We start from the raw sequence: 11,916 nt of genomic DNA, 5'->3' as shown, positions 1-11,916 counted from the left end.
AAAGAAAAAACATAGGGAAAGAAACATTAATACAGTATAAAGATATTTTACCTCCTGATAAATGTCAGATGTTTGTGTCTTTTTCATACCAAATTTACATTCTTCTATTTAGGATAATGGCAAATAAAAGAATCCAACTTCAGAGACATTTAACTTGGAACAAAGTTCCACACCTTTTTGGAAGGAAAGCATTAAGAAACACATCCTGGGATATTCTCTGAAGCAGAAAGCTTCAGAGAGTTCTGTGAAGTTTCCTGAAGCAGCTGCAGTATGCTCCATCTTTGTGAGCTGAAGTACCTATAATTTACTTGAAAAATCTCACTCCTTATGGGCACACACACTCTAGAATGTCAAAATACATCTTTTTAATGAAAATTCCAACTGTAGAGCACAGAGATAGGTTACACTATGGCTTAAGGCTACAATAATCTTTTGCCTTCATAGGAGCAGAAATCAAAAGTTAATGTTAAACACTGTGAGTGAAAAACAAATGCCCACTTCAGGAGTAATTCTTACAGCCCAAGGCACTATTTGAACATATTAGTATTCTGCTCTAGAATTTCTTGTTCTGTTTTAGTTTTGCTTTTTTTTTTTTTTTTCTCTCTCCATTACTGGTGCAAAATATAACAGTGGATGTACTCTGCTCTTTCCTGAGGAAAACCAATGTATTTATTATTACTGTGGCAAATTATTTACACTGCTGATGAAGAAATAAGCTTCATACTAATACCAACTTCAGAAGCCCTTTCATGGCAGCTGTTAACACCTCTTCTCACTGTCAGAAATTTCCGGATGTTGAGCTGGAAAAAGCCTTTTCATTTCACAGCAAGATAAGCAGCTCTAATTCTTCTTCTGTTGAAGCAAGAGAACAATATTTTAGCCTGGGGTAGAAAGAGTCAAATAACGTTATGCAATGAAAAACTCCTAACCACCTACTTCTAACTGCAAACCAATAAATTTCTTTTCTAAAACTAAGGAAGAGAAATAGACTGAAAATAGACTGAATGGAAAAAAAAAAAAAAAAAACCACCAATAAACAACCCACAGAATAAAAGGAAACACACAGGACCAAGGGAGAAAATCAGAGAAGAGAAAAAGCAAGAAAGTAAATAAGCACAGGGAGCATGGGGAAATCAATCTGGACTTTAGTCTGGATGACAAACCATAACTCAAATCTATCCAAATGGACAGAAATGAAAGAATGAAAGGCAGGAAGGTATCAAAGTAAAAAGAGGAGAGAAGGGTGGGGAGCCCCAGAGACTATTTTGCTTTTAACATCATATTGATGATATTAGAAAAACTAAATGATATTCTGCAGTCAAAGAAATGACAGATGCAAAGTTCATCTGCTCTGGTTCAGCTTTGCCTGTGTGTATTTTAGCAATCTTAACTAAAATGTTACATAATTCTAAGTAATTCTTGTTAATACATTTCTGCAACAATATCAGGCAATGAAACATGGACTACTTCTTATTCAGATCTCTAAAACAAATCAGTAAGTTCTATAAAGTGCATACTGTCAAAAGGCCAAAGCCATAAAATGCATGAATCTCTTATACAATTTGAACGGAGCATTAGAAAATATACTGTAGGGAATAACCCTATGCTGGCAAGAAGACAGACTAGATGACTTTATGAGTCTTTTCTGTAAATTTCTATGATGTTATCCATGCAGCACATAACCTTTTCTCATTAATCGTATGACTGCTAACACATGGGTAGATTGAAGAGCTATCAGTGTTTTCAAATATTTAGGGATTTAAGAGAAAGCATCTGTCTTTATCCCTTGCTGCAGGGCAGAAAAGTTCTATGCTTACCAAAATAATAATAAAAATAATTATAATTCAGGGATCATCTACATGTTCAAGTACACCGAAATTGACTTATTTCTAAAGAATTCTGGAAAAAAATCTCTCTTCAATCTACTTGAATTGTGTTGCACATTTATGCAAATTGTAACAATGCTTTACTCTACAGTTCTAACATCTATAAGAAATTTCTTATTTATTGTACTTGCCACATTCTGACTTTTCTGTGGATATGCACTGCTGTTGTTTCCTGAACATCTACATAGAGTGGAAGATGAACAGTTGAACTAATACTTGTGAGACATTTCCCTAAGGGGCTCATGCAGTTGTCTTGACTTCACATTTGCATCAGTGATACTGAACCTGCAGAGATCATGATTGCTCATGGGTATGAACCAAAGACCAGAAATACCAAATAGTGAATAGCTGAATTGATTTATTACTGAGTTTTTCAGGTGCAAATGATTCACTCTTGAGATCATATTGACCTGCCCATCGCTCTTAGTCAGACTAAAACCAACAGCATGAAACACATGAAGTCTGTTCATTGGAATCATCCAAATGGAACAAAGAACAAAATTTGTCGGATTATTGTCTTTGATAATTCACCTAGAGCTGTAAACACTCACTTCTCCATTCTGTACAGAATTGTCTCCTTCCATTAAGATACATTCTCCCTAATAGCCTCTGTCATGGAATTATTTTGCCCTCACACTCAATAACTCAGCTCCCCCACATCCGAAAACAAAACAGCTGTCTTCACCCGAACTGCTCTACTGATCCAATAGAACTACTGTGAAATTCTTGTTATTTTATTTGTAGACCTAGGAAAGATTATGGAGTAAAGCATCCTCAACTTGAGCCTCCAGGGGCACAATATTGATTCCTTCTAACCACAGTGAGTTACAAAACATCTTACTTGAGCAGTTCTTGGTGGATTTACTGCCTTGCCAAGTAAGTGAACAGGAGATTAAATTAAATCATAGAACTCAAAGTATGAAATATCCTCCACTGTTCCAGGATCTTTTTGTTCACTGGTTGCAAGTAAAAGCAGAAAGATGATTCTCCCACAGATTGCTCTTTGAGGGCTGGGTATGCAGCTGGCAGGTACTCAAAAGCCTATATTTGAAAGCACAGTGGGGACCAGGGAGAACTGGGAAGAGGGGAAAAGAGAGGGTTGCTGAGAAGGAAGGGCTATTCTGAGCTGCAATATGACTTTGTAATCTAGGAAAAGTGTTTTTTCTGGGAAAATGGCAGAGGAAAATGTTATACCTAATGCAATATACTGCACAGCAAAATGAACAGTATAATAACTAAGAAAGTCTTCGCACTGTAAGAGAATCTTGAAGTGATCTCCAAAAGACTGGGAAAATGTCAGAAATCCTTCTAGTGAACAAGGTTGTCTTTAATAGAAATTTGCATAGAATTTGCCAAATCAGTTATAAGCCTATTTCTGCTTCTTCACTACATGAGAACTAGAAAATGAGAGGGAAGAAATGCTTTTAGAAGCAAACAATTAGAATAGCTTTTAAATAGGAGATATATATTCTAATTACCTGCTTTTCAGGTAGATTTGCATATAACAGTGGTCTTTATTCACAACTCTGCTGTCTTTCTGAACTATTTGCTCCACTTCCCTTGCTTTTATTTCTCATCTGTAAAAAATATCACAATTATTTTACCTTCCTTGACAGGGTGGTGTTATGATTGATTAGTCAGTGTCTGGAAAGTAGTATAAAGATAAAAAGCAACATAAAAGCACAACTGAATATCTGAGAGCTACAAAGTAGCAAGAGACCCCCATTATCATTGATCCAAGATACAGAACAGTAATGTTGTAAGAAACAATATGTGAAAATTTCAAGGAAAACAATGAGTAAGAATAAAAGAGGGAAATCCTAAAAAAGAATTAATATTTAGTTTATAGAGACTCTAGACTTTGGCTTGTGTTCTCATTAAAGCTAGAAAAATCAGACATTGTGCCAAATGTATAATGTAATATAAAAAGTATTTTAAAATAGAATTCTTCCTTCCCACAAAATGCTTTTTCCAAATCCCTTATTGTGCTCTGCTCACTTATTCATTACAGTTTTCTGTCCTGCTTGCTTATAAAAATGTACTTTCATTGGTTTTCTTTCTACCTTCTATCTTAGTTTAGCCATCACAATTCATTCCTGTCAATCTCTTGTATTACAGTGTTCCATATCAAGATTAAATCCAGATGAGACTCCTGCCAGAAAAGAAAGAAATTCCTTCATGGATTAGACCAGTCTGCCCAACAGTGTAATAGGATGGGAGCAAAAATACTACAATTTTACTATTGCTCTAGAAAATATGTTCCTTCCTTTCAAATTTTTTTCTACGTCTTCAAACTGGAGTTCAAAAGATGGAAATGTCACACTTCGTTGTTTTTTTTTTTTTTTTTCCCTACCAAAAACACAGCACCTAAAAGGGAGATGATTGCAAAGATGAAACAGACTGAGGGATAGCTTTCCCTAACAGTAAGTGAGAGGTCAAGCTACAGTTGTAAGACAGGCACATAAAAAGACTGTAACAACATGACAGTACCTGATGCTCCAGGAGCCCTCTCCTTCTATGATCCAATGACAGACATACCAGTACCTGCACAGAGTACTACAAATTTTCCAACTTCACAGCCAGCCTGAGAGATTTTGATATTTTCCTTAAGTATCCAATCTTTAAGCCACATAATTCCTATTTCGGACTGGTGCAAGCAGAAAATTTTACTGTATAGTGAACGGTTTCAAGAATTCTAGACAATTAAAAACAAATAAAGGAATCATTAGGCAAAAAGTATGTTTCAAGATAATGAAGAAAAGGATGGGTAGAAAAATCTCATAAAAATCAGCCAGTACATTTACAAGTTTTGCTACATCATCAACAAATAGAGGTTATGGGTATGTGCTATGAGGAGAGGAAAAAAAAAAAAAAAAAAAAAAAAAGCAGGAAGAAAATTCTGGTAAATTTGTCCCAGAAATATTCTAGATGTAACATATTCGTTTTATATTTTTTTGTTTGTTTTTGGTGTGTGTGTGTGCTTTTTTTTTTTTTTTTTTTTTTTACTTTTACTAATGCCATAAGGAGAAAACAGCTGGCCTTCATGGAAATATGGAAATATGCTCAGCTTTCCAACAGCAAATAGGCACTGGCAAATGAAAAGCATTTTTTGCACAACACGGTTGTTAAAAACTTACAAGAGAATCCCTTGATTTTTTTCCACTGGTACAAGAGTACAAGGAAAAATAAAGCAAGTACGTGAATTATATTCAAGCATGATATAAATTCACTTAATATACACAGTATTAATCTTATTACCAATGTATATTGATCATTGATTAAAAGAAGTTTAGTGTGTTCAGAACTTCATAAGCACCAAAAAATATTATCTAATAGAAAACCTTTGCAAGCAAAAAATCTGACAAAATAGACTTTTTTGAGAAGACTTAGTTTCCCTGAGCTCCCTGGCAATAGTTTCACACCACCACACTGCTTGTTTTCTAAAGAAAATCCAGCAGTTCTTGTTAACTTTTTCTTCACATTACATGGTGACCAGGCTATGGTAAACCAATTCACCACATCTACATTCTTTAAATATCAATCAATATAATTTTTATCATTTATGCGGACTTTCCATTATATCCACATAACAAAGTCTCAAATAACTCAAAATTTCTTGCTAAGATACCTGGCTGTGAATTGCCCTTGATAGTTCTGGCCTATGAAGGACTCTCACAAACATAGAGCAGAAAATTCCTGAACATTTTTATAACAGCCAAATTTACCCTGTTCAGTAGTCAGCTACTGTTATTTCTCCCTTGAAAAAGACTTCAGTGGATGAGATCTTTAGCAATTAGGGTCTGAAGCACAAGTCTTAAGAGGAACAGCTGAGGGAACTGGGATTGTTCAGTCTGAAGAAGAGGAGGCTCAGAGGAAATCCCATCACTCTCTACAACTGCCCAAAAGGAGGCTGTAGCAAGGTGGGAGTTGGCCACTACTCCCAGTAAACTAATGACACAACAAGGGGTATTGATCTTAAACCTTACCAGGAGAGATTCAGGTTGGGTATAAGAAAAAATTTCTTCTCAGAAAAAGTGACAAGGCATTGGAACAGGCTGCCCAGGGAGGTGGTGGTGTCAACATCTCTGAAGGTGTTCAAGGAAAGGATAGATGTGGTAGTGAGGGACGTAATCTAGAGTGTCACAGGCATAGGTTGATGGCTAGTCTAGATTATCTCAGCCATTTATCCAACCTTAGTGATTCTGTGACTATATTCCGACAATATAGCAGAAAACAAAGTATTTGTAGAAAATGTGTTCTCATTTGCAGATGAATGCATTCAATGTAGCTACAAGACTGTCCTGTTGTCTTTCTACTACAGTACTGCGGTACAAGTACAGAGCAACTGTGATTTTCAGGGAGAAAGCAACAAACACAACCAAGAGACTATCTTCCAGCATCAGCTCTGGAGGCGTAATAACTCCAGACTAAAATCTGGAATTCATAAAAAGCATTAGCTACCAAATATGTGACCACAGTAATTGCCAACACCAACTGTTTGACCACAGGATCCAGTTTACTTTAGCCACAGCCGTTCCCAATTTAAAACCAGAAACATTAATGTAATAGATCTAAAATAGCCAAATATATCACATGGCATGTCCCAGCAGTGAAAGGACTCCTTCACTGGGCAATGTGCTGGCTGCCAGTGCAGCCCTGGGAAATGACAGCACGAGCTGTCTCCTTCAGCTGAGTTCCAGCCAGCTGGCAGGAACTGCTCCTGCTTTCTGCCTCCCTCTCTTCAGCGCCTTTAGCTTTTTAGGAAACAACTCTCAGTGCCTTCTCTTCACCCACATAGTAAGGAAAAAATTAAATGAAATGTACCAGAAGAAGTAGAAAAGGACTACTATTATGGAACAGGTTGTAACAGGCTGCCCCAATCCTGGAAGGGGCCCCGGGGCAGCCTGATTTGGTGGTGGTGGGGGGCAATCAGCCCACGAGATAGTTGGAACTGAGTGAGCTTTAAGGTCCCTTACAACCTAAACCATTCTGTGATTCTATGGTCATGAGATGGCATTTCTAAACATTTTTGGCAAAAGAGACTGAGAAACCTGCCTTCACAGGAATAATCAGACATTTGATGTAAAAGTCCAATTCATCTTAAGTACAGATTGGAGTAATGAGACAAACCTATTTCCTTTAAAATTCCATTCAGCAGCATACTTGGGTGAATTATTTCATTGTTCGTGAACATAAGTGTCTTTTAATAACAAGGACAAGAAGCAGGAAGCCACGCGAGCCCAGACACTGCTGAGCATGTCACCTACTCACACAGCACACTTCTTTCTCTGGTGGCCTCTTCTCAGCACAAACTGCAGACACAACACAGGAGCACACAGCACGCACCACGGACTTAATTGTGCGAAAGACACAGATACAGCGTCACCTGAGGATGATAGGTGTGAGGGAGGAAGCTCTAGCACTGGGCTAGTCTGGATGCAGAACAGAAGGATCCGCAGCCCTCAGATGTGTCTGGCTCTTGAAGAGGCACCAGCTAAAGCCAGCAGGCTACTTTATCACATCAGGATTATAACCCAAGCCAAGGAAAGGTCAGAAGGCTATCAGAACAGTCCCAGACTGTACTCCACAGCCTTCAGTCTTCCTCATGGGGCACCACATTCCCAATCATGCTCTTGAGCTGCAGCATCAGCAGCACACATCTGAAAAAGCAGAAAAAAGATGGTAAGCACAATCAGTACAGTCCAGTCTTAGTCCCAGGTTAAAGTGAATTAATTTTAGTATGTACAACTTTAAATTTTGGTACAGAAAAAAAAATTATATATATATAAGTATATATTTTTTTTTACAATAAAACAAGTCCTCCTGTACAGCAGCTGTAGATAAATCACTGCAGCAGAGAGTGCCAAAGTGGTGAGACAAGCTTTAATGATTGGAGTTCAATACCTACAAATAATGACAGCCTTGTCTCCATCACCTAATGGTGATGGCAGTTTCATTTCCCCAAAATATCTATCTGCCCATGTAGTTTAACCATGTCCTTAAGAATATCTACAAAAGCAACACTCAGTAACTCCCAGCACATTCATAGGAAACACTTTTGACATTCTGCTCTTTTCTAGCTATGAGGTGAATTAGTTGTTTTCACATTCCTAACTTGACTGGCAAAACAAAGTTCTTTTTAAGATGTTTTAGCTCAATATATTTATTATAAAATATCTAAAAAGTACCATTAGGATGCAGGCTAACACATTAAAATCATTACTGGCTGCCACCACTAAAATGAGTGAACAAACACTTCTGGTTTGTTGTTTTCTTCTGAATGCAATCCTGATGAACACTAGAAAGACAGAAACACTTTTACAGTCTTTTCTGTGTCGGCTGCGTGGATGAGATACACACTGATTCTTTAGGTCCTTACCAGTTATGAATGAGTAGTTTATTCACATAATATACTTTTCCTTTTTCTCCTTAGTGGTTGATTATCACCTGGGAATAATGACAGCATCATGTGAAACAGTCAGAAGATGCCAGACAGGAAGCGTATTGTGAAGCATTTGAGATATGGCAGATTTATAAGGCAGTCAACTGTGAAACAGTAATAGGAATATGAGGAAAAATGTGATCCATGGGTTAAAAAAAAAAAAGAAGTGAAAACTGTATATTTTTCAGTAGAGTTAAATAAGAAAGCATTAATGCAGAATAGTGGGCTACCAGTACAGGCAATCACAAACATTCAGCAGTTGACCGGGATCAAAACATCCTCAGAGACATCATTAAATGACCCAGAAGTAACTCTTGGCAAAGCGCTGGTAATTTGCCATGCAAAGTAAGCTGGTTTCCAGAAGAGGGATGGCTTGTCTGTCATTACATATCTATTAAAAATCTGAAATAATTATAAGAAAATCTGACAGAAAAAAGACCAGATAAGGTAAAAAGACACTTTTTCATAGTCAGAATTACAGAAAAATGCATTATGAACAATGTTCAGCATATGGAAAAAAAGATGCAAGAATATGTAGAGAAGTTTCACTATTTTGCTACAAAGTTGTGAAGGGACAGCAAACATGAAGGGAGTTCACAAACATGGAAATACCCATCCTCATCTCAAAAGAATTGTTTAGAGAAACAGAACATCCTGGAGATAAATTAATGACCTACAAGTCAGAAAACGATACAATCCTTTTGTTATTTTTGTACCGAAAAGTAGTGTAGAAGCTAACATGATGCTATTAAAAATGCTCTCCAATAAAAATCAAAAGCAGTAAAAATGAATGGGCAGAAAGTCAAGCTGTCCATTAACAAACTATATGCGTATTAGAAAACAAGAAATTGAAAAGATGTAAAATGCAGCCATCTCAAAGAGAAGTAGCAACTGCTGTTCTGAAATGCGACATAGCTCTCATCAGCAGGACAAGTTTTTGCAAGTACTGGGGATATCTTTGAAAGGACATTGTGAAACTTATTTTGTGTTCCTATTGGTATCAGAATGACTTTGATCTGAAGGAAAAAGTAAAAAAAAAAAATAAAAAAAATACAAGGTTAGCCACATTATTCTGATTCTTAGTAGAGGTCTCAGCAAAACAGAGATATTGTCAGGTAACTGTCACAGAAAATGAAAATATACAAAAATTTATATTTTGTAACATAAGGATTTTAAAGATAAGGCTGATGCAGAATGATTTTTATAATGTGTGAATCTGCAAGATTCTAAGAGAGAAAAAAAAAAATCAAACCTTGCTCTTGTGTCCTTAGGAGAACCTCTTGCCTAGACCTCCACTTGGATTCTATACAGCTTCCACAATGCTTCACTGGGAAATACAACAGTTGCAAAGTTGCAGATTTCTACACAGAGCATATTTATGATCTGAGAGAAATTAATGAGAAGGTATAACTTAAGGCCATATCAACACTCGGAGTTGCTATTTCTTCCAGCATCACCTTCCTTTGAATTCCTCCTCTTCTTCTTTCTTACCACTGCAGAACTTCTCCCTTATAGTTAGTAACATGGATTAGTTTGGATGTTTGATTAGTTTGGATGAAACAGAAAAATATCCCCATCACCAGGATGATTCCAAAGTGAGAAACAAAAGGAAAAGCAGCAAAGGAATATGAGTTGCCAATAGCAAACATAAAGGGATTGCTCATATACCTGCTCCAGATGACCAAGTAAAAGGCACAAAGTTTTTTTAAGCAGCAAACTCACAGGGATACCTTTTGCTGATCCAGATCCCAATCTAGAAAAGTATCACATTCCCATAGTTTGGAGAAAGGGTCAGGTGCTGGTAGATGTACTAGCACTAGTTAAACAGTCACATTTTCTACAGCACAAATAAAGGCATCATAGTTTGTCTTGAAATTCTGCTCTTTGTTAAATTCTTGCAGCCAGAGCTGAGTATGTTTTCACTTATGCAAGAAAAAAATATATAGATCAGCTGCTACAACAGCAGAGTTGGAAGAGGTGAAATTCTCTACTACCTCTGAAACTTTGCAGTTGTTCTAACCAACAAAGGTTAATAAAAGCAAAATGTTTTAAATATAAAAGCTTTAGATTTATTGCCTCCATACTGTGTTCCAGCTAACTTTATCATTCAGTCACGTAAGTATAAAATAATGACTTGCAGTTGCACCTTCTCAAACAATGAGGCAAAGGATTATGGCAAGGAGCACAAGCAACTTTTGCTGAGAACAGAGACTCTACCGAATAGGCTAAGGACAAACAAAACCTTTTAAATGGAGTCATCCAGACAAAAACTCTCAGCCTTTAAAACAATATGACAGTATAATAGCTTTTCCTCTCACAGTGTTCCTATCAAAAAAAACTTCATTACTCAGTAATAATTAATCCCAGGGTTCCCCCTGATGGGAGTGCCAAAATTGCTTGAACTTCTCCTATCCAAATTAATTGCAGATCAAGCAGCGCTGAAGTCCAGTTGTCCAAGATTTATTTATTGTTGAAACATACTGCAAGCATTGTTTAATTCTCCCACTTTCTGAATAGCTGGCTATGGAGATGGAAATACTCATCATGTTTATCTGTTCCTGGATCCTTGTTATTAGTCCTTGTAAATGCAAACCAGCATTATCACATTCTAAACACCTAAGCAAACTATCAGCATTGGAAAACAACACAAATGCTACTCTGGTGTGGAAAAATGTTGAAAATAAAAAGGGCATGAGTCTTTTTTTTTTTTTCCTCCTGCTGTTCACATTTAACAAAGGGTTCTATGGAAAATATATTTTGAAATATCAATTAGAAAAAAAAAGTTGCTGAGTTGACATTTGGTTTCTAAACAGCTGGAGAGAAACACATTCACCTGTGAGTCGTCAAGAAAAAATAAAGAGCATATGTGTTTCGGTTATTTTTATGTTTCAACAGAGTTCAAGGAGAGGTGGGCTTACAAAGAGTATATCTAAATAACAAAAACAAGGAAGAGCAGTGGGTTTTGGGAAGAAAATTTGTCTTTTCTCAAAAGAAAGAAAATACCTATGACTGCATATTACACGTACTCAGCCTAGGAGTTGGATTCTGCAAGGTGTTAAGTGTTCTGGCTTGGTTCCAACAAACCACTTAATCACGTACTTAACTTTAACTGCATCCACAGTCCTGTAGGACGTGAATTAGGCTGACCTTAAAAAGACTATTTTAGAATGCTTGAAATCACATGCTTGTAACTCCTACTGGAACGAAGGAAATAGACAACCTTTAAAAACTCCTGTTATTTGAAAGGCAAAAATTGTTACAGTTACAGCTGAGGGAAATTTCATTTGAAAATGATGTGTATCTGAAGTCAGTTTTCATGGAAGTTTTGCATTTCTCACTGAGAAAAAAAAAATTCCAAAACATTGGTCCTCCCTGTTCTTCTGCTACTAAGCACAGGAAGAATAGCAGCTAACACCCTTTCACACTTTTCTCTCTCTCCATTCACTAATTTCGTTTGGATTTTTTTTTTTTCATTCTAAAATTCGGGGAGTTTTATTCTAGGGTCTTGAGAAATTATAAAGCAGCAAGAATAAAAAGTGATGGGACAAGACCTTGTTAGGTTTATGATAGGAAAAAAGAGAAGAATGA

General features: G+C 36.6%; 1 long non-coding RNA gene across 1 annotated transcript; it reads right to left on the bottom strand.

Annotated features, from left to right (window-relative positions):
* Positions 1–576: 576 nt before the first annotated feature.
* On the bottom strand, positions 577–7,536 carry LOC149918165 (uncharacterized). Its single transcript, XR_016466046.1, has 3 exons — positions 7,273–7,536; positions 3,365–3,463; positions 577–852 (listed from the first exon to the last, which is right to left on the bottom strand). It is a non-coding gene; the product is annotated as an uncharacterized LOC149918165 (long non-coding RNA).
* Between the last annotated feature and the right edge of the window lie 4,380 nt (positions 7,537–11,916).

The sequence above is a fragment of the Phasianus colchicus genome, chromosome 4 (assembly GCF_987193195.1).
Source record: "Phasianus colchicus chromosome 4, bPhaCol1.hap1.1, whole genome shotgun sequence".
Lineage (NCBI taxonomy): Eukaryota > Metazoa > Chordata > Aves > Galliformes > Phasianidae > Phasianus > Phasianus colchicus.
This window is presented reverse-complemented; position numbering and strand designations above follow the sequence as displayed.